Source organism: Cyprinus carpio, chromosome B10, assembly GCF_018340385.1.
Source record: "Cyprinus carpio isolate SPL01 chromosome B10, ASM1834038v1, whole genome shotgun sequence".
Lineage (NCBI taxonomy): Eukaryota > Metazoa > Chordata > Actinopteri > Cypriniformes > Cyprinidae > Cyprinus > Cyprinus carpio.
Window position 1 is genome coordinate 6,461,197 of NC_056606.1, and position 26,515 is coordinate 6,487,711.

Consider the following 26,515-nt stretch of genomic DNA (forward strand, 5'->3'; position numbering starts at 1 on the left):
CTAAGGTCCCCTTCCTCGACTCCCTGGTTTCCCCTACTGGTCTGTTTGGACCTGCAGTTGAGGGTTTCGCTGAACATTTTACCGCTGCACAGAAGTCATCCCAGGCAATGCGACATTTCCTGCCAAAACACTCCAGCTCAACGGCTGCTTCTAGTCACCCCAAAAATGTGCCGACTCAGCATCCCGCGAAGCCTGCACCGGCAGTTGCTGCCACAGCTTCTAAGCCCGAACCTCGCCAGCACTCCAGCTCGGCCAGACACTACCAGTTTCCTAAACGCCAGGGCCCCTGACCCAAGATAGTGTTGGACCCTGCGCCTCAGGCGTCATCCTGATCTGTGGGACAGGAAGAGGAGGGGGCCATGTTATGCTTCCAAGCACCCCATTCAGTTCCGGGTGCTGATGGCAGTGTGTTTGTGACCAGAAATACTGTTGTGAACATGGGGCCCATTCTAATCGCGTCCACACAACAAACCGCTGTTATAGTGGGAAAAATAAAACACAAACATTTTCAAAAAGAGATCAAATTCCCTCTTCCAATCATTGCGAGCATCAGGTTCCCCCTATGTGGCCCACCGCTTGAACCAATCCAGCCCCTTGCCATCCCCGGAGTGTCAAGCTGGGTCATGGGGATAATAAAACGAGGTTAAACACTGCAATTCGCTTGAAGACCTCCACGTTTCAGTGGCGTGGTCTCCACCCCGGTTTGGAGCGAGGATGCATATGTCCTATGTGCCGAGGTGATGAATTTGCTGGCAAAAGGAGCCATAAAAAGGTTCCCCCAGCCAAGAGCGAGTCAGGCTTCTACAGCCGTTACTTCCTCATCCTCAAGAATGATGGCGGCTTAAGGCCCATCCTCGACCTCAGGCACCTGAATTGTGCCCTCATGAGATGGCCATTCAGGATGATTACATTGAAACAGATCCTCTCAAAAGTATGCCCAGGGGACTGGTTCTTTTCACTGGACCTGAAAGACGCTTACTTTCACATCCAGATAGCCCCCCATCACAGATGATTCTTGAGATTCACCTGCAAGGGAGTGGCTTATCAATACACATTCCCCCCTTTGGACTGTCCCTAGCGACTGCTGAGACAGATGGGAATCCGCATTATAAATTACCTCGATGACTGTCTCATTCTGGCCCAGTCGGAGGATGAGCTAGTACCGCACAGATCCCTCCTCCTCAGCCACTTAGAATGCCTGGGACTCAGGGTCAATTTTGCCAGGAGTGTGCTGTTCCCCAGCCAATGGATATCGTTCATGGGAACAGTTTTAGACTGAGACCAAATGTGCGCTGGCCATTCAGGAGCCTCTTGCCCTCTCAAGGTGTTTCAGAGGATGCTGGGCCACATGGCCTCTGTACAACAGTTGGGCCTGTTCCGCATGCAGCCCCTTCAGTACTGGCTGAAACCACGAGTTCCATCCAGCACCTGGCGTCTCGGAAGCCTTCGCATCAGGGTAGACCAGGCATGTGTAATAGCCCTGGCTCCTTGGAAAGATCCTCAGTGGACGGAACAGGGCATGCCCCAGGGAATGGTCTGAGTAGGAAGGTGGTCTCGACAGATGCCTCCAACACGGGTTTGTGAGTGTTTTTAGGTGGATGATGGGCTTTTGTACTCTGGTTGAAAAAGGAAGGCCGGCTTCACATCAACTGCATGGAAATGCTGGCAGTGTGTTTGGGCCTTCGAACCTTTCTGCCAGACCTAATGGGACACCACGTCTTGGTCCGTTTGGACAGCATGACGGTAGTGTCCTATATAAATCACCAGGCCGGTCTTTCCTCGAAGCGCCACTTCACACAAGTGGAGCATCACTTGGAATGGGCTCAGCTTAACCTTTTTTTGTTTGAAGGGCTTTTTGGTACTTGTGGAGGTTTTGTCATGCCCTGACATTTGTGCTTTTTTCAGTTTCTTATAAATATCTAAAATGGCTAAAGTCTAATCTCACTGTAATCAACACAAACTAGGCTACTAATAATATGGAGCAGCATGGATGTTACGTTTTTGAGAAAAAAAATGTTATGCGTGTTAGTGCAAATACTAAAAAATGTTAAATCACTTGCATAAGGGCATACGAAAATTGGTTCCCAGGAATTTTCTGGAGAGCTTTGTAGCCCCGAGAATTTTTTTTTTTTTCTAAATGATGTGAAAATCAATCTGTTTACTCACTTACAGAAAACAATATATTGATTTAAATTTTCTAAGACACTTTTTGTTGGTAAAAGTCATATGCGAGTAGTAGGCGTCAACCTATCATGAATTCACACCTGAGAAGACAAAGGCCTGCATAATGAGCTGCATAATGAGCCATTCAGTCAGCTGTGTCACTGAGAGGGATGAGTTACAAGAAAGAATGTGGGACAAAATAAATGTATATAAATTTATGTTTGTAGTTTATTTAGAATGTATTTAATTATCCCACAACATAATTTAATATTCACTTGTGAGTGCAGTTTAAACAGTTCTTAGGAACAATCAAAGCTGACTTTCAAACTGAATTTTTTGCATCATTACTCGGTCACACAATCCTTCAGAAATCCTTTGAACAATCTTATTTTCTATAAAAAAAAAAAAATTTATTGTTAATATTATTATTGTTATTATTATTATTATTAATGTTGAAAAGAGCTGAGAATATTTTTTTTTAGGTTTTTTAGGGGGATAAATTGAAAGAACAGCAATGATTGTTACATTTGTTACAGTTACATTTATTGTTAATTTGTATTATTTACATCAAGCTTTTGAATGGGTATAGTGTGTATATTGTTATGAAACTCCACATATTTCACTTGATTATACAAGTCAGAGGAATTATCAGTTTGGAAAAAGGTCTAACTAGTAAAATGTTTTTGTTAGATGGGAAAACTAGTACAAGTATATAAATAAAATAAAAAGAGACGTACTCATGTTATGAACTCTGCTGAATAAAGGGCTTCATTCTTTTTTCTGAGGAAATCCAAATCTCAAATCCTCAACCACATCACATCTTTTTGGGGTGAATTATGCTTATTCCTCCTCATCGCGAAGCACAACAGTTAAAATAAAAAAAACTTGAAGAACAATCTCGCTGCGTTGTCTTCTGTTGTGTGGGCGTATTGCCGCGCGCTTCAGTGAAACTTTTGTCGCATTAGAAGATAAGAAGGGGACCGTGAAAAATGGGACATCGCGTGTGTTTTCATATGGATTACTCCTTATCACAGAATATTTGTTTTCAGCAGCACTTGTTTAGTTTAAAAGTAGACACGTCCTTTCTAATATCTCTCTCATGTCTCTGTGTTGAGTATTCAATGAGTTACAGTTCATTTTAATGACGCATTTGTATCTGAAGATCAGCGCAGACAAAGGCTGCAGACAGCACTCCTTGTTTGTTATCTTTATTTTATAAGTGCACAAAAGTTTTTGTTTGTTATTATGTCTGTATACAAAAAAAAAGTAGACCCTTTACAGATTCGATTGTTTATTGCACTTATCTGTACGATCAAAAACTGTAAAGTGTAATTTAAGTTCTTTTCGGGGTTATCAGGAGAAAATACCCCAAAAACGGCGTATACGCTTAATCGACTCCAGAGGGTTTGCACTTCACACAAGTGGAGCATCACTTGGAATGGGCTCAGCTTAACTTGCACTCACTGAGAGCAGCGCATATACCCGGGTCCCCTCGGAGGAGTGGATGCTCCACCCTCAAACGGTTCAGAAAATCTGGGAGATATTCAGCGGGGCAGAGGTCAACCTTCTCGCCTCAGAAGACAACTTTCTTTGCCTAACTTACTTTTTGAAGGACAGGGATGCGTTGGCCCACTACTGGCCCAACCTCCTCCTTTACACTTTTCCCCCGATCGCTCTGATTCCAGAAGTGATCAGGTGAATCAGGGAGCAGAGATGCAAGGTTCTTTTGGTGGCCCCACTCTGGAGGAACAAGCACTGGTTTGCATAGCTGTGCTGGCTGCTCTCAGCAGTCCCGTGGCCTATTCCCCTGAGATAGGACCTCCTCTCTCAGGCGAACGGAGCGATATGGCACCCCCAGTCTGAGCAGTGGGCTCTGCACCTTTGGCCTCTCGATGGGAGCTTGTGAAACACAATCTCTCAGGCTAGATCACCATCTACAAGATGCATCTACGCCCTTAAATGGTCTGTCTTCTCCACCTGGTGTACAGCCCGTGTGCAGACCCAATCTCATGCGACATATCTCTGATATTGTCTTTCCTGCAAGAGCTGTTGGATTAGGGCCGTTCCCCTTCCACACTCAAAGTCTATGTAGCAGCCATAGCAGCCACTCATGCTCCTATAGCTGACCAATCAGTGGGTAGGAAAAAGTCAGGTTTTTGGTTTTTCATTTTGAGTATGGGTGTATAAGGCTAAATCGACCTATCACTGTCACTGTATGTGTTTTGGATATGGTGTTTGTGTTTATGGATATGAATAGATTTGAGTTTGTACAGTCCATTGATCTTCATCCCTTGACGCTGAAAGTTTATGTTGAGCGTTCCGCCCCATTCAGGTGGTCGGATCAGCTATTTATATACTTCGTTGGCCCCACCAAGGGTTGCCCGATTATGAAGCAGAGACTTTCCAAATGGATAATTGACCTATTATGCTAGCATACTATTCTTTGGGCCTTCAATGCCCCATGGGAGTAATGCCCACACAACTAGAGGCGTTGCCTCTTCCTGGGCCTGGTCTAGCGGTATGTCCATTGTAGAAATTTGTGAGGCAGCCGGCTGGGCCTCGCCGACCACATTTGCCAGATTCTATAGTCTGGACGTCCCGGTCTTACAGGCACAGGTCCTTTCTGCATAGCAGGGCACTCTGTCGTATGACAACCAGTGCTTGGCATTTGCTTCCTTCATGTACGGTCTTGGTCCTTAGTGAGTTCTGAGGCTGTAATGAACTATTTCAGGGATGATTATACAAGGCTGGGCCAACCTCTCTGAGTTTAGCCCTACTGCCTTTTGAGGAGCTTCCCTGCAAAATACTTGGTCCCTCTGGACCCCCTTGGGTGCCTAAGACAGTGTGAAGTATCGAATAGGAAAAGTACTCAGTTACTAACGTAACCTCAGTTCCCTGAGATATGGAACGAGTACTGCGTACTTTGCCGTGCTATGTAGCTGCACGACTCAGTCGTCACTACAGTCGAAGTAATCTGAGGATCCTATGGTGATGTGCTGCTTATATAGCCAGATGACCCTGCCAATTCTAGCGGGCTTTGGTGGGCTTTACCACCATAGGCTTGTGCAGCTCCACTGCCGAGCCATTGGTTAATTTTTTATTCACTGCACGAACCAATGGCCGTGCAGTTACACTGCATTATTGAAAGACTTCAATCATCGGAGAAAATGGTTCATTTTTTATTTCCCATATCTCATGTAACGTCTGTCTCCCTCTGCTGGTTACACACACGCACTATTCCCCCATCACTCTCTGTTTCATTGCTGCAGCTGTTTTCACTTTCCATTAGACTCGTTCCTCCCCACCTGTTCCTCATCCCGTCTCATGTATACGTTGCTTTCTTATCTTGGCGCTCTCTTTCCCCGTCTTGTTGTCAGATTGTTAGATGTCACAGAAGTGTATTGACCAGTGTCTCTATCACTCCTGTCCTGTCCTGTCCTGTCCTGTCCTGTCTTGTCCTGTCGAGGTGTGCTACGATATTACTTCCACTGCTGGAATTACCCGGTGCTCGTCATTGTCATCCACAGTACCTGTAAGGACTGCCACAGTTTCTCTGCTCTCCGACCTCTGCCCCTTGGTTACACACACCGCACTGTGCCGCGCGCACACGCATAAATGAGTTGGGAAAGCCATTTGCGAAAGCGAATGGAATTGCAATGCTCGGATAAACTGCTACAGAGTTGATATCACGATAGAGTTTAAAACCGGTGAATGTGGTTAGGTTTCATAGAAAAGGAAATGTGCGGCAAAATTAATCGCGGTAGAAACCGAATATTTTAATGGTTGCTTACGAAATAGCTCAAATCGTGCGCCGACGCAAACGCAATGACGTTAAAACGTCATCATGAAATTAAAGAAGAGCGGCTTGATTAAGTGCTGGAAATAGCGGATGATGGGCACAGAACGGTAAACAAAACTCAGAGACATTTACAGTCACCCAGGTGTAGTTTACATAGCTATAGAAGAATTGACGTTCACGTTTTTTTTTTTTAAATATTTAACTTACAGATCTTCAGTTTAAATGCTTCAGTTTCTATTCTATTCTATCAGTTTAAATGCTTCAGTTTTCTATTCTATGGTATTCTATTCTATCAGTTTAAATGCTTCAGTTTCATATTCTATTGTTTATGCTTCAGTTTCTATTCTATTCTATTCTTTTCTATTCTGTCTACAGGCTTCAGTTGTTTTGATATTATATTATGTTTAGGTGTAATTGACCTTGTTTTTAATGGAGTCTCTGTCATCAAGGATGTATTTATTTTATCGAAAATCAGAAGAAAAAAAACAGTAAAAGTGTGAAACATTATTGCAATTTCTAATATGGTTTCCTGTTTTTAATATACTTTAAAATATAATTATTCCCGAGGAGCCTGAATTTTCAGTCATCATTACTCCAGTCCTGTCCTTCTGAAATCATTCTAATTCTGATTTACCAGTGTTTGAATCGATTGATACTTTTTCTTTGATTCTTAGATTAATAAAAACATTTATTCAAAATAGAACTCTTTTCTAAAAATATTCTTGATTATCACTTTTTATCCATTTAAAACACACTACTGAAATTATTTCTTTAAAAAAAAGAAAAAAATTACTGACCACAAACTTTTTAGTAGTGTATATTGCTCCCTTTTTAACTTGTTATTTATCAAAGAATCCCCAAAAAAATCACAAGTCCCCCAAAAAATATCCACAGACACCAGTTTCCAGCACTGATAATAAATCAGCATATTAGAATGATTTGATCAGGTGACACTGAGACTGGAGTAATGATGCTGAAAATTGCTTGGCTCATAGGAAATAAATTATATTTTAAAGTATATTAAAATAGGGAAAACTTTTATTTTAAATTGCAATCTAATATTTCACAGATTTTGTGAAATTACAGTAAGTTTTATTAGTGCCTCCGGGTCAAATCAAATACTAGCACATTAAAGTTAAAAGCCATTTTTTTGTGTGCGCGCTGAGGTCTGGTATAAACGATGTTTTTGCACAGGTCGAAACCCAAAGAGAGAAAAGTTTTGCTCAGCAAGATTAGAGGGAACATGGTGACGAGTGCCTCCGCCCCGCCAGACCTCTGGTCACCCCTGCCACAGAGGAGCCTTGAGTTCACGTTAATATACCAAGCCTACGGGTCTCTTCAGTTTGTCAATCTCTATTATTTATTTTTGGATTACCTGTGGTCAGACTTTGATACGATTAAAGAACTGTAATCCTCACTCTCAAGTTTGAGTCCTCTCTACACCTTCACAGTACGTTCTTTATTGAAATCAATGGTTCTATGAGGAATCCATGGAACCTTTCAAATGCAGAAAAGGTTCTTTATAGTCGAAATATATTCATTAGATTTTAAAAAAAATTCCTTCAAAATGGTTATTTTAGGAACTGAAAGATTCTTTGGGGAACCAAAAATGGTTCTTCTATGGCGTCACTGCAAAAACACCCTTTTGGAACCTTTATTTTTAAGAATGTAATCTTAATTCAAGTGAAGAAGGATTTTGAAAAAGTAATCAAATGTAATCAGTTACATTACTTTACTAAAGTAATTGAAATAGGAACAATACTTGTTACTTTTTGAATAGGGTAACTTGTAATCTGTAACCTATAACCTTCCCAGCACTGTTAAGCGCTTAATCTATTTGCACATTTCACCACCTAAACAAACAAAAAATAATTATATTTTATTATATTGCATTATTAACTCAATTGTATCGTGTATTTTGGCACAGCTTTTTGAGCTGAAATATTTGTTTCTTTTAAATAATTACACTTTTAAAAATACAAAATCTTTGATTCCATTAAGAATCTGAAACATCCATGAAACCTTTCCACTGGGCTACTGAAATCTTCTTTGGGGACGCCAGAATTGTTTGTCTATAAGAACCAATTACAAGCTTTGACAAAATAATGCAATTATTATTATTATTTATGTCATATGCTGTGAAAACTCCTTTTTGGAAGGTTTATATTTAAGACCATACATAAGGCAGTAAGTGTAATTTAAAGCAGAAACGTCTATGCCGGATGTACTCTCAAGTGAAATGTCTAACTTTAGTTCCACTTACAGGTAGGTGATGCAGAAAAGGGGATAAAAGGGAAAATTACAGTAACAAGAGGGCTAGAGTGACACGTAGAGCGCTGCTATCACAACAACATCTAACTTTGACATAATAACCCGGCATATATTTCTGTGTTAAATGTGCAGGTCTGATTCACAGGAGATGACAGAATGTAATGGAAAGTACTTCATAGGTGACAGTTAACATGGCTATTTAAAGCTACACGTGTACACCTACACATGGACAGAATGTTTCAGTTCTCTGATTTTTAATAATGTTCTCAAAACATTAGCACAAAATCGTTTTACTTCTGAAATGTTTCAGTTTTTTTTTTTTTTTTTTTAAGTTTTTTAAAATGTTCTGTTTCAGAATGTTAAGAGAACATTCAAAAGTAACATTCTCATAATGTCTCATAAATAAGTAAATGTATTAAAACATTGAAAAAACTGGAGGTTCAGAAATAATTTTTTTATAAATTAATAGGAACATTAGCAAAACGTTCTGAAAACATATTTGTTACCTGAGTCTGAGCTCATAGATTCATATCTAAACTGTGGTAAATTCACTATAAACCATAAAATGTTGAATGTATTAATATTAATATCCAGAATAAGTAATACAGATAATCAGTGACTTATTGTTGGATGTAGGCTGCCTAGCAGTGTTGCAAATGGCACTAAACTCCAGAATGTGCATTTATCCAGTTTTTGTTTCTTAATTGTTTGGCTTCAGGAGCCTAATTTCACATTGGACTTTGAGTGGTGATTTAACACCGAGCCAAAATTGTTTATTGTATCATAATAATTCATCACATAAAACATACTGTGTTTGGCACACACCCATCTTTGAGCCACATCCCGCCAGATGTACTCTAGAGAATAGGGAATAAAATGTTCTTTGTGGAACTTGTACAGGACATAATGCTTAAATCTAACACTCACTAGTGTGCACTATTGCTGTGTTTATGCAGAGGCTGACAGTAGTGAAGTATTTTTACTTTACTCAAGTAAATTTGAAAAGTGTTTTTCTTTGGAAAACTTTACTTCACTACATTCCAAAGCATAATGTCATACTTTTTACTACACTACATTTCATAAATAAAAGTTGATGTTTGTTTTACCTTTAATACTTAAGAACTTTAAAAATGTAGTACTTTCTTTTACTCAAGTAAATCTCTGAATTACTTTTACTTGAGTAAAAGTAAGAAAGTAATAGATTTCTAATGTAAGTATTAAATGGGTAGCACTTTATTTTACAGTCCTGTTCCTCATGTACATACTATGTAATTATTTTAGTAATTACAACAACTATGTAATAACTAGGTACTAACCCTGAACCTACCCCAAAACCTAACCCTACCCCATGTAGTTACCTTGTATTACCAGAACTTTCTTAGATACAGTGTACTTACAGTGTATTTAAGTACATGTAAGTACACGTACTGTAAAATAAAGTGCAACCATTAAATGATATTTAATATGAAACCTTGTGCAGTAAAAAGTACAATATTATGTTTTGGAATGTTGTGAAGTAAAGTTCTCTAAAGAAAAACACTGGTAAAGTACAGACACTTGAAAAGTACTTTTAAAGCGTAGTAACAATACTTTACTGCTGTCTGCCTCTGTGTTTATGTACAATCCTTGCTCTTCCTCCCCAGGCCATTCATACTGTATCCCACTGTTCCTCTCTCTGTCACTCGCTGTTCCTATCAACAGATAAAACAGAAGCTATGAAGATAAGGAAAAAAAACAAATATGATGAATCTAATTTGTAAAATTGTTCACTCTCTGATAAAGGGAACATCCGCTCCCCGAGGCTCAGCTCAGACTGAACACACATATTGCTGTATGACTCAGTGGAGGAAGCTTGAGTCCAGCGCTGTTATTCTTTTGTGACAAAAACCATTGATGCTATGACTATCACTTTACAAATGCTTTTCATTGGCTATCGGATCCGACAGGTTAAAGCTTTTGATGTTTCTGTTTCTGAAAATGTACTCACACTCAGGAGATCCAAGATGTAGATGAGTTTGTTTCTTCATCAGATTTGGAGAAATTTAGCATTACATCACTTGCTCACCAATGGATGCTCTGCAGTGAATGGGTGCCGTCAGAGTTTATCAATCCAAACAGCTGATAAAAACACAAAAAATAATCCACACCACTCCAGTTCATCAATTCATGTCATGGGAAGCAAAAAGCTGCATGTTTGTCAGAAACAAATCCATCATTAAAGAATTTTTAACTTCAAACACTTGGCTTAAATATGAGTTCATAATCCATAATATTGCTTTCTCCAGTGAGAAAGCCATCTCGTCTGAATCTCTAGAGAAACACGCACAGATCAAACACCGTTTATAACCAAAAAACAGTTCTAAACAAATATGACGGTGGATTGTGATGTGAGAGGACAACAGGAGAAACACTTTATCACTGGAGGAAGTGTAATTATGGATTATGGACTTTCATTTCGGCCAGAAGCAAAGGTTTGAAGTTAAAAACGTCTTGATGGATTTGTTTAATTGAGTGGTGTGAACTACTTGTGGATTATTGTGATGTTTTTATCAGCTGTTTGGACTCTCATTCTGACGGCACCCATTCACTGCAGAGGATCTATTGGTGAGAAAGTGATGTAATGCTACATTTCTCCAAATCTGTTCCTAAGAAGAAACAAACTCATCTTCATCTTGGTCTGAGGGTGAGTACATTTTCATAAAAGATTTATCTTTAGATTAACTATTGTTCATTTATATTAAACCACTGTTAGCTTCCACAACTTGAGAAAGGAACACAGGAGTGAGGAAATGAATGAAGATCTGAGGCAGACCAAGGGGAAGTGTTAAGAGCTCAGAGGGTGGGATCAGATTCACACTGCTAGCCTTTTCTTTGCTCACAAATCATCTTTCTAAAGAGAGAAATCCACAAGGAAAAGAAACATTATGCCTGAAAACAAAAGTTTTTTTTTCTCATTTTATAGTTATTATTATAGTCAGTAAAATTAATTCTGATCACCATTACTTGAGAAATAACGAGGGAAAGCCCGATGTGAGATGGATGACAGATGTTTTCAATGAGGTGGCGACTGGAGGGATGTGTTGAATAGTAATCTTTAAAAGGAGAGCAACCCAGTGGTTTAACTGCTATAATCTCTTGTGTGCGTGCTGTTTGTGTGTTTTTTGTCCATTTTGTCACTCTCCTCCACACTACACCAGATTAACTCTGCTGGGGTGAGTCATGGATTAATGCAAACACCACACACACTTACACCAGTCAGACCATTTAACTCCATCATCTTTCTCTGTCACCCTGCAGAGGCACAGATGCTGAGCGTGTCATTCTTACAGTGTACAGAACCACACGGTTTGAGGATTATGCCATCTTAAGTTTGTTTTGCACAATATGTTGAAAGTCAAAATATTATTGGCTTCTTCCATGTGTTCAAATGTCCACTGACGTTTATAAAATATCAGTTGGCAGTTTTAACTGTGATTTGAAAAAAAAATAATCTAATTAAAATGTAAAAAATAAATAAATAAATAAATAAATTGTGAAATATAATTGCAATTTAAAATAATAGTTTTTTATTTTAATATACTTATCATCAAAGCTGAATTTTCAGCATCATACTCCAGTCTTCAGTGTCACATGATCCTTCAGAAATCATTCTAATGCTGATTTATAATTTGGAAACAGTTGTGCTTCTTAATACTTTTTGGGACCTCTGATACATTTTTTCAGGATTCTTTGATAAATAAAAAGTTAAAAAGAACATTTGTTCAAAATCAAAATCAGTAAACCGGTATTCAATGCCAATGTTTGACTGAACTAATAAAAACAAATCCAGCCAACACTGAGATCATTCCGCACGTGCAGGACCCTAAGTGACATCTTGTCAAGTTCCACCAGAAAGACAAACGTCACGTGGAGATAATAATAGTAAGTATTATTTTTTTAAAAAGATGATTTTTTTTTTATTTTTTATTATAAAATTTAATGAGAAAATCATGCAACATACTCGATTTTTTGAGTGGATATTTAGAAAGTGTTTTATGAGTTGTATATCCGAAGAAAAGTGGATATTTAAGTGTAGTTATGTCAAGTTAAAGCGTCAGGTAGGCTAAGTCAAGTGGCACTGAATAAATGTTTGTAGCTACTTAGACTGAATTTATCAAAACATATATTGAAAAGGTGTAAATGCTTTATTTAAATCTATATATTTATACACAAACGTACAACATATATAAAAACACTGAATATGTCTGAGGGAAATTTAAGTTATTTCTATAAGTTAAGTCTTTATTTATATGTAACCAGTATAGGCTGTGTGTTGTGTGTGTGTGTGTGTGTGTGTGTGTGTGTGTGTGTGTGTGTGTGTGTGTGTGTGTGTGTGTGTGTGTTTTTTATTTTTTTTTAACAAGTTTATGATGTGTGTCTGTTTGTTTTTGTGTCATTTTTTAATTTGTTGAATTAAAAGTTGTTTTTGTTTTTATTTTTAATCAAAAGGCCTGTTTCGCTAAAACTGTCTCACGGAAGCTCATCTGCATACTTGTCGTCCTCATCGGGGTCTCGACCTGACTGCAGTTCATCGTCGTAACTGACTTGAGTGGGCAAATGCTCACATTTAATGGCGTCTGGCACTTTGGAGATGTGTTCTCTTCACAGTTGAATCCCGGTTTCCACTGTACAGGGCAGATGACAGACAGCGTGTAAGGCGTCGTGTAGGCGAGTGGTTAGCTGGGGAGTGGCCCATGGTGGCGGTTATGGTATGGGCAGGCATATGTTAAGGACAACAAACACAGGTGCATTATATTGATGCCATTTTGAATGCACAGAGATACCGTGATGAGATCCTGATGCCCATTGTTGTGCCATTCATCCACGACCGTCACCTCATGTTGCAGCATGATAATGCACGGCCCCATGTTGCAAGGATCTGTACACAATTCCTGGAAGCTGAAAACATCCCAGTTCTTGCATGGCCAGCATACTCACCGGACATGTCACCCATTGAGCATGTTTGGGATGCTCTGGATCGGCGTATACGACAGCGTGTTCCAGTTCCTGCCAATATCCAGCAACTTCGCACAGCCATTGAAGAGGAGTGGACCAACATTCCACAGGCCACAATCAACAACCTGATCAACTCTATGTGAAGGAGATGTTGCACTGTGTGAGGCAAATGGTGGTGGCACAAGATGATGATTGGTTTTTTTAGGAGACCGGACAGACCCAATAATGTTGTAATGCTGATAGTGTGGTGTTTTTTTATTGTGGCCAGCCTAAGGCACACCTGTGCAATAATCATGTTGTTTAATCAGCATCTTCATATGTCACACCTGGGAGGTGGATGGATTATCTCGGCAAAGGAGAAGTGCTCACTAACACAGATTTAGTCAGATTGGAGAACAATATTTGAGAGAAATAGGCATTTTGTGTACATAGAAAAAGTCTACAATATAATATTGTTCAGTGTGTGTGTATATATATATTTATATATATATATATATATTTGAGAGAAATAGGCATTTTTATATATATATATATATATATATATATATATATATATATATATATATATATATATATATACTTATATATATAATATATATATATATATATATATATATATATTATATACTTTTATTAAGAATGAATGTTCAGTTGATCAGAAATGACACTAAAGAATTTTAAATTGTTATTAAAAATTTTTGTTTCTGTTCTTTTGAACTTTTTGTTAAGTATTTTGTCTTGGGGGGAATATTAAGCAGCAATATTTATTTTTTACAGACTTTCCATTGAATACTCAAAGATCATTTATTGTCTTAATTCCTTATTCATGGTGTTACTTGAATAGCAAGGGATCTGCTCCTGGATTATTTCTTGTTCTTACATCATTTGGGTCTAGTGTAAGCCTACGGTCAGGATATTAAAATGTCATGTTCAAATAGCATTTGATAAAGAGGCCGGGGTGAGGTGAAAGTGGTCACTGCTCGCATTTAAGAGATGGATGAGGCTTGTGTCCATATGGGCCAAAAACTGAAAGTCAGGGGAGCTTAGATTGGTCTAGCTGTTCCCTTGTCCTCTTTAGTGTGGATAGCGTGTCCCAGCTGTTGTTACACATGAAAGACAGTTGGCAAAATGGTTCAGGCCAGGTGTGAGATACTGATGAAGGTTGAGATGGTATGAATGGCAGCAGGGGAGTTGAAGGTGACCTGCAGAGCTCCACTCTCAGCAGCTGAGCAGGTGTGCTTTTAGTGACGTCTACTGCTATCTTTGCTCCTCTCTTTATTGACTCACTCTTGTTTTCATCTGGGCTTTTATTTGGTCATTTATCCTCAACACAAATAATTTTAGCATTATTGTGTATTAGTGAGGACATCTTTTAGATGCACAAAATAGTTTTTATAATGAGGTGATATTTGCACAGCCATTAATATAACTCTCAAACTTGCTGATATCAGAGACAGAGCCAGCCCAAGGCATAAGCGAACTAAGAGGTTGCTTAAGGCCCCGTGGCCACCAGGGGGCCCCCAAGAGTACATGAAATAGTTTTTTCTTTTTTTTCTTTTTTGGGTGATATATTGTGTAAATGCAATGTTAAATAATCTATACGTGTCATCTTGTCATTTCCATAGCGATGCGTCATGCACAAATCAGACCAAAATCATATCAGAGGTGTTTACTGTAGGTTAGTCAGAATCCGAACCAGTCAAATTCCTCTGAACCAATTGTTTTCACAAGTTTACGGCGTTCAACATGCTCACAGATGTTCCCATTATAATATATTTAGTAGCTTCTACCTAAATACCTAGTTAGCTAGACAAAATACCTAATGCATTATTATTTAATTATTATACCATTAATAATTAAGTTCATACTTTAGTACAGTAAAAGTACACCCATAGGTATAATAATCCTTTTTGTAATAAATCCAAAAGCAAGATGAAAAAAAACTAGGAAGCGGAAATGGCAAGTGAGCTGATGAGTGATGCTCTGCTGCCATCTACTGCTTATAACGGTAATTTAATGTCATTCTCATCTTAAGTCTTTGTTTTCCACAAGGATACACATTTTTGGCCATCTTTTTCATCTTCATAAATGAAAAGTGAATCTTTACAATTAATTTTATTGTACAACTGTAGAGTTATAGTTGAATAATAGGCTTTGAAATATTTTAAGTGTTTAAAAATAAATTACACTACAGACAAACAGTGGCTAAAGGACGGTGTCTATTTATTTATTTATTTGTTGTGTTATATATTAAAAGGATACTCCACCCCAAAATGAATATTTTGTCATTAATCACTTACCCCCATGTCTTTCCAAACCCGTAAAAGCTTCATTCGTCTTTGGAACACAATTTAAGATATTTTGGATTAAAACCGGGAGGCCTGTGACTGTCCCGTAGACTGCCAAGTAAATAACAGTGTCAGGGTCCTGAAAAGGTATGAAAGTCGTCGTCAGAATAGTCCATCTGCCATCAGAAGTGCAATCTGGGTTATATGAAGCGACGGGAACAGTTTTTTTGCAAGCGAAAAAAACAAAAATAACGACTTTATTCAATAATTCCTTTGTCAATGTGATGGCCACAGCCATGGCCTCACAACCAGTTTAAGAGCGGTAACCTCATGCACTTATATTTTTATAGTTTATGCTGTTTTTTCTTTAGGATTAGTTTATATTTGTTCATACACATTTGTTGCAACATTTATTTAGGTACAAAAACTCACAAGACACATAGTTCTGTACTTTATTTAGTTGACCATACAGAAGTGTATGGGAGTGCGCACCATTAGTTACTGGTTTGGATTGTCATTCTGTTTGCATAATTATTTGTTTCTGAGCTTACCAGTGTTGGATTCCATACCCGGGGAGCGATCCAGGAAGTTGGCTGGCTTAAAGGGGTGGCGTTTGGAGCAGGAGCAGTTTTATAGGGGAGGTGGCCTAATTGGACACTACCATTGTTTGTTATGTCCGGGGGGGGATAGTTCATTCTCTCCTTCAATATTTTGGGGTTTGGATTTATATTATATTGAGTACTTTTGTTAAGTTAAGGTTAAGTAAAAGTATATTCCTTTTGGAATAATTTTTTAGGTAGATTTTGCTGTTATTTTGTAGCTTATGTAGTAGTGTTGTTGTTAGTCCTACCCTGTGTGTTAAAATTGGTCTGATCAGCCAATATATAAGTCCTGTTGTTTCTTTGTGGAGTCAGTTGGTATGTAGGAAAGTCAAGTTGTATTTTGAATTTGTTTAGAGCTTTAGTTAGTTTGTTTATTTGACCTTTATTTTCGGGCGCAACCCTTTATTTTCATTCTGTTGTTATGACTATTATAAAAATCCTTAATAACTTTCCTTGCGACTCCTCTTGCTTAAACTGCTTGTCCATTCAATAATTCCTTTGTTCTCTCCATGTCACCATATACTGTGTATGCTCTTCTGTATCATCCGCGCCACAAGGATGCACTGTTTTTACGTGTATTTAGCTTTGATTTGAAAGAAAACAGCGCATTCTAACACAAAAAGTGTTCCCATCACTTCATATAACCCAGATTGCACGTCTGATGGGAGATGGAGTATTCTGTCGATTACTTTTATACCTTTTATGGACCTTGACTGTTATTTATTTGGCAGTCTATGGGACAGTCACAGGCCTCCTGGTTTTCATCCAAAATATCTTAAATTGTGTTCTGAAGATGAACAAAGCTTTTACGGGTTTGGAACGACATGGGGGTAAGTGATTAATGACAAAATGTTCATTTTGGGGTGGAGTATTCCTTTAATGTATCTGACTCCAGCCAGGCAATCAGTGTTGGCAACCCTGATATATTATAATATAACATTTTACTTAGCTAATTTTAGATTAAAGTTTTTGTCTTCTGTGTAAAAATAACTTTCCTGGGTATGTATTTTTGTAATAAAAAAATTCTATAAACTTGGTACTAATAACAGCTTAACTTTATTTACCTTAGCCTAACTTTGGGGTCTTTGCTATTATATTCCAATATCATTATGCCTCAGTTAGTTATAGATTAAGATTTGTAGTTTTTTATGTACAGATGGCTTGCTGCTGAGTATAATCATTTGTTGTTAAAATAGCATTCTCCTCTGTAAATGCATTGTCTGCTGATCTATGTAGCTACCTTTCAGTACACCACATTTAGTATGCTACTTAGTCCTGTAAGACTTTGAATTTTGAAGTGCAAATTAACACCTGACCACTCTTATGGGTTTGCTACTTTAACAATTAAAAATCATAGAAAGGTAAAACACAGCTTCAACAAATAAAACTGATAATGGGTGAGTTAGATTTATAGTGTGCAAATAATCAAGTATTGACAATAAGCAGTCATATTGGTGACACTGAGGGCCCCCCAAATAAAATTCTGCTTAGGACCCCATAAAGGCTTGGGCCGGCCCAGATCAGAGGTCGAAAATGCAAGGAAAACTGGAAGAAAAAAGGGTAATGAAGTGAAGTGAATTTTGTTACCTTAACTAAAATGTTTTCTCGACCTCAGGACAGCCGTCCACGTGAGCTAGACCAAATATACTTCTGAAGAGATTTAGGCCAAAATACCGTTTAAGATAATGAATGTGTCTGACCAACTGCTACAGAAATAAACAGGACAAAGTCATTGCTATAGAGGACATCACCTACTTTAGGCACTGTAGTAAATTTTCAGATATTGTCTTGATAAATGCATTGATTGTAGCATGTGTTATTTCTCAGAAAATTTCTTATTTTATTCTTGATTACTGAATATTCTTGACAATGTCTGGGAGAACGCGATAAATTCAACATCTGTACAAATGCTGTCACGTTTACTGTATGTTCTGAGTTTCTGTTCTCTCTGCCTTGACCTAATTTTCCTTTGTTGCTTGATTAGTTCGTTAGTTTCCACCTGTGTTCATTAATTATCTTCTTAGTCCATCGTTTGGTTTAGTATTTATAGCCCTGCCTTTCTTCAGTTTGTTTGTTCTGTCCCCATCATGTAAAGAGGTTGTTTTGTCCAGTTCTCGCTTGTGGATTTATTAAAGATGCTGTTTGTTCGATATCTGCCTCTTTCATACTCCTTTGCGCTCCTTTCCCCTGGCAACCCGTGACAAATGCAAAATGTGCTCTCGACAGCTTGTGTTCTTTTTCTTTGTGTTTTTTACTCCTTTGCGCTCCTTTCCCCTGGCAACCCGTGACTACTCGAGCCGGCAGTAATTGTTGGGGGGAGTGAAATGTACAGTGCTCTCTCCACCTTTTGCGCCGATATTGACCACTTTGTGTGTTCACGGTGTGTGTTCATGGTGTGTGTGTGGACTTTGGATGGGTTAAAAGCAGAGCACGAATTCCGAGTATGGGTTACTTATAGTCACGTCACATGTATGTCACGTCACTTTACATAGTGGCTCCGACAGCCATTGCATTAAAATAAGATACATTGCTAATACTTTATTTTATATTTAGTATTTTTGTTGTTGTATGTGTTTTATATAGTGGTAATTTTGAGTTATGTGTTATTTCAAGTATGAAGATTTTCTATAAAAAAAAAAAAAAAAAAAAATGCACTAACCCTCAGGTCATCCAAGATTTAGATGAAGGAAGTGCCATTATGAACTATGAACCAAAGTTTGGCCAGAAGCAACGGTAAAAATATAAGTTAAAATGCCTTAATGGTGGATTTGTTTCTTTTGACTTCACAATATATTAATTGATAGACTGGAGTGTTGTGGATTATTGTGATGTTTTTATCAGCTGTTTGGACTCTCATTCTGACGGCACCCATTCACTGCAGAGGATCCACTGGTGAACAAGTGATGTAATGCTACATTTCTCCACATATGTTCTCCAAATCATTTACATCTTGTAAATTTTTGTAATTGCATTTACAATCAAATCAAATCAAAAACCTGAATTTTTAGGCCTAATTTGGTTACTATAGTAAAAAAATAAAATAAAATAATAATACAATAAAATGTTGTTCCTGTTTGTTTGAATGAAACAGCTGTAATAAAATCTGTCTGTACTCACTAACACACATTTAAAGGATAGAGCTTTTTGTTGTTGTTTAGTTTGGTTGTTAGCTTCAACCCTTTAAAAATATCTGAATGCATGTACAATATTATACACTCAAAATGTAGTTGTTTTGGGCTTTTTAACATATATTCAATATATATATATTTTGCTGTGAATCATGCTTGCTATTTTTGCTTGGCAACATTAGTATTTTTCTCTGTGAAACTTTATTCTGATGTAAAGAGATGAAACACAAAAGGTTTTTTTCCTGTGTTTTTGTCCCACCTCCGCCCAGAATGCATGCTTTGATGCATAAACACACTAAATATAGCTCTGTTACCAAACACACATTTACATAATTATTTCACACTACATGCAAATAATTGTGACATTGGAAATTACCTTTATGCCTCACAAAGGTCTCTTCCCCCAATGTCTTCGTTACCCACCTACACGTTTCTCCATTTACTTTCTCTGCAGGGCAGACAGCTCATCCAGAGAACGAGTGTGTGTGTGTGTGTGTGTGTGTGTGCTGCAGCTCGTAAGGGGTTGAATTATTCATTTGAGAGACATTTAAACTAATGTTAGAGCCATGGGTCTCTCCGCGCACACAGACTCTGACTGCTAATACAGGAAACACAGATCTTAGATTAGTTTAGTCGCTGGTTAATTCCCATATCTCATCAGCCTCATGATCAAAACTCTAACCTTTTAGATAAAGGCTCCAATCGTAAACCACTAGGCGGTGAACACTCTAGTGAGGGGCACTTGATGAAAATTAGCTCTTATTGCAGAGCAGAGACAATTATATGATATCTAGGACAAGCTTTATTGACTGTCAGATTACTCACTCCACCCACAACAGCTCTGCAGAGAACGTGTGTGTGTGTGTGTGTTTGGGTGTGTTTCAGGCACACTGGCAGACTACCTTTACTATTTTTAGCATACAGTATGTATAAGGTGTATTGCAATTTGTATGGATGGAGTACCCAGGTGACATATTAATTTTGCCAAAATGTGATGTAAACAATACACAAACTGCACATGGCATTAGCGCTTTGTCCCACAATGCAATGCACTTATATAAAAGAATATATATAAATATACAGTGCCCTAAAAAGGTTTTCGCCCCCTTCCTGTTTTTTTTTTTTTTTTTACATTTTGTGCATATTTGTCACCCTTATTATACACACTATATATTACATGTTTTGTGCAATTAGAAATATTAAACTTTATGCAGCAGTATAACTACTTATAAGGCAAACAATTATCAAGGAGAGCAAATATATGAAAAAAAGTAAAAAGCATATATAGAATTTAAATAACTACTTTAAAAGGTCACAAATATTTAAAAGTCTTAGCGTTTTTATTCAGAGAATGTTTACTGTTGTCAGTTTATAAGTTTGTGTCTCTCTATAAAACCATACAATGCACTTGACTTGACCTTTGACTTGCAGTTTGACAAAGCAGGAAACAGGAAGTAATTTTAAAATAATAATATATATGGATTATTTTTCCATATATATCATACAATGCACTTGACTTGACCTTTGACTTGCATTTTTTATTTTTCCATATATACTAAATTTCACTTATTTTATATGAAATAACATTTTTTGTATGGTTTAGTTAACTATAATAACCCTGTTGAAGACTGCTAAATTAAATGTTTTTTTCATTAATTAAATGTTAGTAATTATGTAAAATAACCATTTTTATTTCCTTGATGATAACTAAAAGCCATATGCTGAATTATTATGAGAGATGTTCTCTCTCACTAACTTTTGTCATCTTAAGTAGATGTTTGAACCACATATAGCATACTATTATTCCTGCCTGAGAACAATTTGATAAAAAATAGTAAGAGCAGTATGCTAGTATGCTGTTCTGAATTCAGCAGTACTCACTGAGTTAGACTGCCACCTCTCCCCGAAATCCCACCCTCTTCAGACATATCAGCATATCCGACCTATCAAAGCTGTATGTAAGTGTATGGAATTATTATTATTATTATTATTGTTGAAAGATGGTTGAATGCTGCTTGAAGTGTTTTGATTTGTTAGAGGTGGATGTAATATCTCAGACACCTATTTTATTGATATCTGATAAATAATAGAAAATTGTCATGAGAGAAATTCCATAAAAACACACATATAGCACCAATAAACAATGTAACAAGGTCATGTGACAATGACATACTATGTAGTGTCTGATGCAATTATCACTGCATAAAGAAATAGCCTGTTTTTTTATATTATTATTATGCAGCATACTAGTAACATAATGTGAGAGGCATACTGTATAGTAAGTGTATACTGTACAGGACTGGTTTTCCTCTCCGTATTGCAGTGCTTACCACATGATGGAGCTCTTTCTTTTAATTACACCCTTGCCACTGCAACAACTTTGTTTATAGCTCTGTTCAATATTGCTTTTTGCAAATTAACACAGCTGTCCAATTACAAAAACCCTCATAACTTAGAAATTAGTAATAAATGCACTCACAGTAATGTTGGCAAGCATAACTATTACTGTTGATCATACTTGGGGGTTTTTCAGTTCAAGGTTGGCGCATAATTCAACTGCTGTTTGTGCCATGGATATGATTCTCAAATCATACAAGCTGTGCTGATACTTTTCCAAATCTCTAGACAATTCTTACCTGCTTGATGAAAAAAAAAAAGCCTTAGGCTTAGGATCCTAGTCTATGATGTTTGGGAAAAACCACAGCATATGCAGAAGTTGATATTATTTGCCTTGTAAAAGATGAAGGGAGGCTCTTAAGGGAGTGCAGATGTGTTGACAGAGTCGTGTCTTTGTCCCTGGAGTGCCATGAGCAGGAACACGTGGAAGAGCAAATGATTTCTCAGGAGAGGACACAGTAACTCAAGGGTCAAAAGCCACACGAGTAAGAGAGATGCATTGAGTTTGGTGCCAGTGGTAAGACAAATAGTCTTTAATTACAACGCTTGCAAGGCTGCACTGTATTGATATTTCTCAAACATTCCCATTAGGGGTTTAACTCTACATTTTTACATCTCTGCCATTGATCTAGCTCAAGCTGTTCAAACTTACTGACTGTTATCTATTGAGTGTTATCTATTTAGACTTTTTAGCAAATGGTAATTTTTTCATCATCTTTTATTCACCCCCATGTTGATCCAAACCTGTAAGAATATCTTTCTTTTGAAAGAAGATATTTTGAAGAATGTTGACAATCAAACAGCTGCTGGATGCCATTGACTTACATAATATTTTTATTTTATTATTATTATTTTTTTTCACATTACTAGCAACTGTTTAGTTACCAATATTCTTCAGAATATCTTCTTTTGTGTTCAACAGGTTTGGAACAACATGAGGGTGAGTAAATCATTTTTGGATGAACTATCCCTTTAAATGTCAAACTAACATTGATGTTATTGTAATATTTGCATACTAAATATTTTTCATACTGGTAATGATAAAGATAACTATAATGATAACTATATTAGCATCAGTACCAACGTGCAATATTGTTCTGTTTTTTTTTTTTTGTTGTTTTATAAGCACGTACTGTAGTTTTGTCTGCCACTTTAAATTCTTGAGGCTGTCAATGTTTTTATTGCTCATCGTTTTTTATTGTGTTATCGCTCCTCTGTGCCTTTATGAAATAAGTTTACTAAAATGTAGTGTTTATGCTTAAAAATAAAAAAATAAAAACAAATAATAAATAATTAATTGAATTAAAAAATTATTCAAGATAACTTATGTGTAAGCAAGTGTACATTTTAAATAATGTTTCTTACATTTATTGTGTTTTTGACATATTCATATATTTTACTAAAACATAAAATGCTGATTAAGAAAAAATAAATCATAATTTTTACATTGTACATATCCATCTATTGTAGCAGGTCTGCACCGTGTATATTTAAATTAGCCAATTAACTGTCTGTATTAATTGAAATTAATCAGCTGCTTCTTCAAATATTCAACATACTGTAAACAAAAGCAAGTACTGCAGTAGATCATTCTCCCATTAACACTCTATTTTTTCTCATCTGAGCACAGGCACTCATCAGTTACTGTCTCTCTGGTGTGTCCTGTAATTTATGATGCCTGCTGACATTTCAGAGCTCATGTTCCTTTTTGTGGTGCCAGTTGTTGTAATTGTGCATGATGAGGCTGTGGAAAGCAGCTGCAGCCGTGTTATTTCTCTTTCGCTCTGCTGCCTCTGCCCTCCCTAGGTGATGCTACATACCTGTCAGCCGGGCAACAGGGACGAAGGATTTATGGGGTGTGAATTTGGTATGTGTGTGTGGAGGTGGTGACATTACGAGGCTAGGGTGTGTTGTTAATCATTTGCCCAATAGGATCCACTGGGGGATTTGTAGATCAAGCCTCTTAAAAGAGAAATAAAGTATATTTACAGGGACTGTGGTCATGCAGCTCCTCCTCTGGGACCAGGGAGTCCCATGGTGGAGCTGCATCAGGGAGCGCATGCTGATCTGAGCTGCGGATAGATCGCAGGACCTATGAGAGCTGGGAAGTTCTGCTGTGAAGGGTGCAACGTTTCTAGGCTGGGAGAGTGTTGTTAAACATTTGTCGAATGGGATCCACTGTGGGATTTGTAGATTGAGCTTCTTGAAAGGGGAAGGAAGTATATTTGCATTGTACTCTTTGCCTCTGGGACCAGGGGGTCTCATGATGGAGCTGCATCAGGGAGCTCATGCTGATCTTAGCCTTTTAAGTGATTTTTGTTTTGGGTGGGGAGTTTGTTTGTACTATTGTGGAGGAGGCCAAGTTTTTAGGCTTGGAGAGTGTTGTTAAACATTTGCCCAATGAGATATTTGTAGGTTAAGCTTCTCGAAAGGGGAAGGATGTAAAGTATATTTACAGGGAGCTGTGCCTCGTAGACCAGGATGGGTCACGGTGGAGCTGCATCAGGGAGCACATGCTGATCTCAGCTTTTTGTTACTTGATCTTCGTTTTGGATAGATGGCAAGACCTCTGAGAGCTGAAAAGCCCTGCTGTGGAGGAGGCAATGCTAGTTTTTCGGATAGGAGAATGTTGTTAAACATTTGCCCAATGGGGGATTTGTAGGTTAAGCTTCTCGAAAGGGGAAGGAAGTAGGCTATGTTTACAGGGAGCTCCACCTCTTGCACCATGGGGCCTCATGGTGGAGCTGCATTAGAGAGCTCATGCTGATATCAGCTTTTTGTTACATGATCTTCGTTTTGGATAGATGGCAAGACCTCTGAGAGTTGGTCAAGGTCTGCTGTGGAGGAGGCAATGTTAGTTTCTAGGCTAGGAGTGTTTCTTAAACATTTGCCAAATGGGGGATTTGTAGGTGGAGCTTCTTGAAAAGGGAAGGAGGTACATTTACAGGGAGCTCTGTCTCTGGGATAAGTGGTCCTCACAGTGGAGCTACATCAGGGAACTTATGCTGATCTCAGCCTTTTTTAAAATTATCTTAGTTTGGATTGATGGCAGGACCTCTGAGAAAGGGAAAGTCCTGCCGTGGAGGAGGCAATGTTAGTTTCTAGGCTAGGAGAGTGTTGTTAAACTTTTGCTCAATGGGGAATATGTGGGTTGAGGTTCTTGAAAGGGGGTGGAAGTATGTTTACAAAGAGCTCCGCCTTGGGGACCAGAGGGTCTCACAGTAGAGCTGCATCAGGGAGCACATGCTGAACTCAGCTTTTCAGATAGAAAGATATAGAAAGGTGAAACAGATGGTCTGAGTTTTATAAAACACAACACAGCAGGGTGGTGTTAAAGTTTTTGAGGACTTGGTCTGCAGGAGCGTTTTGGCATTACATTTTACCTTTGAGTCAGATGGAGGCTTTATTCTTGGCGAGCGCTGACAAACGACTTCAAGGAAATCTCCATCTCCAAACGCTTCCAGTGCCAGGAGACTGAAGACAAAGATGGAAGTGCAGCACACTCCAAATGGATACCTCCTTCTGTCTCTTCTTCTCTTAAACCCCTTCATCTCGTCCAAGACAAATCTCTGCTAAAAAAGCCCAGCATGGCCGGTCAACAGCATATGTTGTTTTTGGAATGCTGGTGTCCCCACCAGGCTTCTTTAACCCTGATTTTAATTGCACAGCATTGCCCCTGGGTAACAAACCCACATTTTTGCTTTGAAGAACTGTCCTCAGAAAAAACACATTTGGTTCATTTACACTATAGGAGACAATTTTATTAGACTGTATATAGCTGTTAGTGTAAAGTCTGTTACACTGATTTTGAGTGTTATAAAAAAAATAGTATTGTTATTTGCTATTAAATTTTTTATATTTTAAGTACTGACATAATTAAAATAAATAAATTAAATAAAATGATTACACTTTATTTTTTGAGGTCCAATTCTCGCTATTAAGTACAGAAATATTTCTCAGCATTCTCAGTGCGTCATTATTGTCCAATTTCTGCTCTCTGTCTTCCTTTATATCCACCAAACATTCATCCATCTCTCTCTTTTCTCTCACTTCAGGATAAAGATGAAGAGCATTCACTTCACAACGCAACGTGAAATGTGTTGACTAAATCTAGTGGACAAATAGGGCCATTTGTTTTGTCGCCCATCCTCCCGAACACATAATCTCCTTTCCAGACTCGGTGAAGTAGAGTTGGTGCGTATATCATATATCACGATCACATGAGCCCTGCATACTCCCACAATGCACCCTGCCGGGCTTCTAATTGGCTGATGGGTTGTAAAGGTGACACCTCGCCCCTGCCCCCACCTCCACGGGGGAAGTGATGCGTCGCCATCTGACCTTGAGTGCCTTTGGCTGCAACCGATTGGCTTGTGCTGATGCGAATGAGCAAGTCATCAAACATTAATGTGCAAATCTAATAAGCACACTGAGGTTCAGAGGGCCGGCGTGAAGCTTGATCGCAAAACCGCAGTTCAGCAGAAGCCAGGCCCCGCCCCCTCTCTCACTAAATCAATCTGTCAATCAATGTGCCTGCATTATTCCACCATCTCTCCACCACTTGCAAAAATTATACCGTGGCGGCAAATTGTCTTTTATAAAAGACCTGAGAGATATCTTGTGAAGAATTGATCTGTAAGGCCACGGATGCTTTTTGGTTCTGCATTATGTGTCAACACGGCTACAAAAGATTCGTTTTTTTATGGTTTATTGATGCTTTATGAAGAAAATGTTTGTTTAAGACCTGTTCAAATTGATATTTTACAACATCCAATGTAAACTGATGGCATATTGATCATTTTCAAACTCTCTTTGAGTTGAAGTTTGCCTTCTTGCATTTATTTTGCTGATGATAAGTATGGTTTGCTATCA